General features: G+C 41.0%; 1 pseudogene; it reads left to right on the top strand.

The window, feature by feature from the left end:
* Nucleotides 1-2062: 2062 nt before the first annotated feature.
* Nucleotides 2063-4245, top strand: LOC110143605 (heat shock protein HSP 90-alpha pseudogene; annotated as a pseudogene).
* The last annotated feature ends 1139 nt before the right edge of the window (nt 4246-5384 follow it).

The following is a 5384-nucleotide window of genomic DNA, read 5'->3' as shown; positions in this document are numbered from 1 at the left end:
TTCTTATAAATACTTGCAGAATTAACTGTCTTCAGTAACCAAAGCACATTTAGATTACAATTATCAATAAACCACCTGAAGTCATTTATGTCTCGCTGAAAATAAAATTCAGAATATAATGCTATTAATGTCATTCTCACTCATGATAACAACTGCTCATAATTTTAAATTTAATTTTACAACAAAAGCTTCCACAAGCCTCTTATCCTCATACAACAGAGGGCAGACAAATAAAAACCACAGTCAGATACAACTAACCAAACTGATCCCATGGATCACAGCCTGTCTAACTGCAATGAAACTGTGAGCCATGCCCTGTAGGGTACCCAAGATGGCCAGGTCATGGTGGAGAGTTCTGACTTCTCCATGGTCCATTGGAGAAGGGAATGGCAAACCACTTCAGTATTCTTGCCTTGAAAACCCCATGAACAGTATGAAAAGGCAAATAGTATGACAATGAAAGATAAACTCCCCAGGTCAGTAGGTGCCCAATATGCTACTGGAGAAGAGTGGAGATATAACTGAAGAAAAATTGAAGCAACAGAGATAAAGTGAAAACAAAACCCAGTTGTGAATATGACTGGTGATGGAAGTAAAGTTCAATGCTATAAAAAGCAATATTGCATAGGAACCTGGAATATTAGGTCCATGAATCAAGGCAAATTGGAAGTGGTCAAACAGGAGACCACAAGAGTGAACAAGTGACTAACACATATATATGGAATTTAGAAAGATGGTAACGATAACCCTATATGCAAAAAAGAAAAAGAGACACAGATGTATAGAACAGACTTTTGGACTCTGTGGGAGAAGGAGAAGGTGGGATGTTTTAAGAGAATAGCATCGAAACATGCATATTATCTAGGGTGAAACAGATCACCAGCCCAGGTTGGATGCATGAGACAAGTTCTCGGACCTGGTGCACTGGGAAGACCCAGAGGGATCGGGTGGAGAGGGAGGTGGGAGGGGGGATCGGGATGGGGAATACATGTATATCCATGGCTGATTCATGTCAATGTATGACAAAAACCACTACATTATTGTAAAGTAATTAGCCTCCAACTAATAAAAAATAAAAAATAAAAAAGAGTGAACAAGTGAACATACACATTTTAGGAATCAGTGAACTAAAATAGACCGGAATGTGTGAGTTTAATTCAGATTACCACTATATTGACTACTGTGGGCAAGAATCCCTTAGAAGAAATGGAGTAGCCCTCAAGTCAACAAAAGAATCTGAAATGCAGTACTTGGGTACAATCTCTAAAACAACAGAATGATCTCTGTTCATTTCCAATGCAAACCATTCAATATCACAGTAATCCAAGTCTATGCCCCAACCAGTAATGCTGACGAAGCTGAAGTTGAATGGTACTATGAAGACTTATAAGACTTTCGAGAACTAACACCAAAAAATACTTCCTTTATATCATAGGGGACTAGAATGAAACAGTACAATGTCAAGAAATACCTGGAGTAACAGGAAAATTTGGCCTTGGAGTACAAAATGAAGCAGGACAAATCCTAACAGAGTGTTGCCAAGAGAACACACTTGTTATAGCAGCCATCCTCTTAAAACAACACAAGAGACAACTCTACATATGGATGTCACCAGATGGTCAATACCGAAATCAGACTGATTATTTTCTTTGCAGCTGAAAATGGAGAAGCTCTATACAGTCAGCAAAAGCAAGACTGGGAGCTGACAGTAATTCAGATCATGAACTCCTTATTGCAAAATTCAGACTTAAACTGAAGAAAGTAGGGGAAACCAAAACCATTTAGGTATGACCTAAATCAAATCCCTTACAATTATACAGTGGAAGTGACAAATAGATTCAAGAGATTAGATTTGATAGAGTGTCCAAAGAACTATGATGCAGGTTCGTGACATTGTACAGAAGGTGGTGATCAAGACAATCCCCAAGAAATAAAAAGACACAATGGTTTTCTGAGGAGGACATAAAAACAGCTGAGTAAAGAAGTTAAAAGTAAAGGAGAGAGTTGCCTCTGTGTCCTAGTGCTGCATCACTGCGGAGCCCTTTCTAGTCCTTCAGCCAAAATGCCTGAGGAGACACAGGCTCAGGACCAGCCGATGTAGGAGGAGGAGGTGGAGACGTTCGCCTTCCAGGTGGAAATTGCCCAGTTGATGTCACTGATCACCAACACTTTCTACTCGAATAAGGAGATTTTCCTGAGGGAGCTGATTTCAAACTCGTCCAATGCCCTGGACAAGATCAGGTATGAGAGCTTGACCGATCCCAGTAAGTTAGACTCTGGGAAAGAGCTGCACATTAATGTCATATCGAACAAGCAAGATCGAACCCTCACCATCGTGGACACCGGCATTGAGATGACCAAGGCCGATTTGATTAATAACCTGGGCACCATCGCCAAGTCTGGGACCAAAGCGTTCATGGAAGCTTTGCAAACTGGCCATGATTGGCCAGTTTGGTGTCGGGTTTTATTCAGCCTATTTGGTGGCTGAGAAAGTGACCATTATCACCAAACATAAGGATGACGAGCAGTACGCCTGGGAGTCTTCTGCAGGAGGGTCCTTCACAGTGAGGACTGATATAGGAGAACCCATGGGGCGTGGAACAAAGGTTATTCTGCATCTGAAAGAAGACCAGACTGAGTACCTGGAGGAATGGAGAATAAAGGAGATTGTGAAGAAGCATTCTCAGTTCATTGGCTATCCCATCACTCTTTTTGTGGAGAAGGAACGTGATAAAGAAGTTAGTGATGATGAGGCAGAAGAGAAGGAAGACAAAGAGGAAGAGAAGGAGAAAGAAGAAAAGGAGTCTGATGACAAGCCTGAGATAGAAGACATTGGCTCAGATGAGGAGGAGGAAGAGAAGAAGGACGGGGACAAGAAGAAGAAGATCAAGGAGAAGTACATCAATCAAGAAGAGCTAAACAAGACAAAGCCTATCTGGACCAGAAACCCTGATGACATCACTAACGAGGAGTACAGAGAGTTCTACAAGAACCTGACCAATGATTGGGAGGATCACTTGGCAGTCAAGCATTTTTCAGTTGAAGGACAGTTGGAATTCAGAGCCCTTCTTTTTGTCTCAAGACGAGCTCCCTTTGACCTGTTTGAAAACAGAAAGAAGAAGAACAACATTAAGTTGTATGTTCTCAGAGTTTTCATCATGGATAACTGTGAGGAGCTAATCCCTGAATACCTGAATTTCATTAGAGGTGTGGTGGACTCTGAGGATCTCCCTCTGAACATTTCCCATGAGATGTTGCAACAAAGCAAAATTTTGAAAGTTATCAGGAAGAATTTGGTCAAAAAGTGCTTGAACTCTTCACTGAACTGGCAGAAAATAAAGAGAACTACAAGAAGTTTTATGAGCAGTTCTCTAAAAATATTAAGCTTGGAATACATGAAGATTCTCAAAATCGGAAGCAACTTTCAGAGCTGTTGAAGTACTATACCTCTGCTTCTGGTGATAAGATGGTTTTTCTCAAGGACTATTGCAGAAGAATGAAGGAAAACCAGAAACACATCTATTACATCACAGGTGAGATGAAGGACCAGGTAGCCAACTCGGCCTTTGTGGAGCATCTCCAGAAGCACGGCTTGGAAGTGATCTACATGATCGAGCCTACTGATGAGTACTGTGTGCAGCAGCTGAAGGAGTTTGAGGGGAAGACCTTAGTGTCAGTCACCAAAGAGGGCCTGGAACTTCCAGAAGATGAGGAAGAGAAAAAGAAACAAGAAGAGAAAAAGACAAAATCTGAAAACCTCTGCAAAATCATGAAGGACATTTTGGAGAGGAAAGTTGAAAAGGTGGTTGTGTGTGTAACTGGTTGGTGACATCCCCATGCTGCACTGTCAGAAGCACATATGACTGGACAGCAAACGTGGAACAGATCATGAAGGCTCAAGCCCGGAGAGACAACTCAACGATGGGTTACTCAGCAGCCAAGAAGCACCTGGAGATCAACCCTGACCATTCCATCACCGAGACCTTGAGGCAAAAGGCAGAGGCTGGCAAGAATGACAAGTCTGTGAAGGATCTGATCATCCTGCTGTACAAAACAGCTCTCCTGTCTTCTGGCTTCAGTCTGGAGGATCCCCAGACACATGCCAACAGGATCTACAGGATGGTCAAACTTGGTCTCAGTATTGATGAGGATGGTCCCACTGCTGATGACAGCAGTGCTACGGTCACTGAGGAAATGCCTCCCCTGGAAGATGATGACAGGTCCTGCATGGAAGAAGTAGACTAAGTGCTGCCTGAGGATCCCTTGGCTATGTGTTCAGCACTCTGTCTCCATTCCCTCTAATATGTTTTCAAGTATTTATTTTTGTTAACATTTAAAAATCTATATGGCATGGTAACTACATAAGGGGAGGATAGGATTTCTTTATACTAAGTGGGATACTGTGATACTTTTAACACTAAAGCAGAGCTAGTTGTTTTTTCCTAGTTTTATGTTGGCTTCTTTTAATGGATGGAAGTAGTTTGTTGTAAGGTGTGTATGTAACCTGTGTTAACTTTGTGGTCTGAAGTGTTTAGCTACCAAGCGGATTCTTTAGTAGACCAAAATTTTCTGTCACTGAAGTGTTCTGAAGTATATACCATGATGTTTAAAAGAAACACTTGTTAAAGCAAGTTTTCATCTTCTGGGATATACTTTTTAAAACTTCCATCCCCTGCAGTTATGACTGCATGTGCCAGGCCTCTAGAAGTTAGTGTGTTAAGCTGAACCAATTTATTGGAGTTGCTGTCCATACATAGGGCTTGTTTTCCAAAGAAAAATATTGTTTAGAGTAGCAAAATTATAAGCCTGCCCAGGCATGTTGTAAAGCCACTGGAAAAGTAACTTGGAGCAACTTTTGTGAATGGAAATGTAGTGCTCAAGTCACATTATGCTTTAAAAAGTTGTAACAAATACAGATGAATTAAAAAGAAAAAAAAAAGCAAAGGAGAAACGGAAAGATATACCCATCTGAATGCAGAGTTCCAAAGAATAGCAAGGAGAGATAAGAAAGTGATCAATGCAAAGAAACAGGAAAACAATAGAATGGGAAAGACTAGAAATCTTTTCAAGAAAATTAGAGATATCAAGGGAACATTTCATGCAAAGAAAGAAAAGAAACAGTATGGGCCTAAGAGAGGCAGAAGATATTAAGAAGAGGTGGCAAGAATATACAGCACTATACAGAAAAGATCTTAATGACCCAGATAACCACAATGGTGTGATCACTCATCTAGGGCCAACATCCTGGAGTGTGAAGTCAAATGGGCCTTTGGAAGCATCACTATGAACAAAGCTAGTGGAGGTGATAGAATTCCAGTTGAGCCATTTCAAATCTTAAAAGATAATGCTGTTAAAGAGCTGAACTCATATGCCTGCAAATCTGG

This window comes from Odocoileus virginianus, chromosome 5 (genome assembly GCF_023699985.2).
Source record: "Odocoileus virginianus isolate 20LAN1187 ecotype Illinois chromosome 5, Ovbor_1.2, whole genome shotgun sequence".
NCBI classification, from domain to species: domain Eukaryota; kingdom Metazoa; phylum Chordata; class Mammalia; order Artiodactyla; family Cervidae; genus Odocoileus; species Odocoileus virginianus.
Note: the sequence above shows the minus strand (reverse complement) of the source record. Positions and strands in the feature narration are given on the sequence as shown.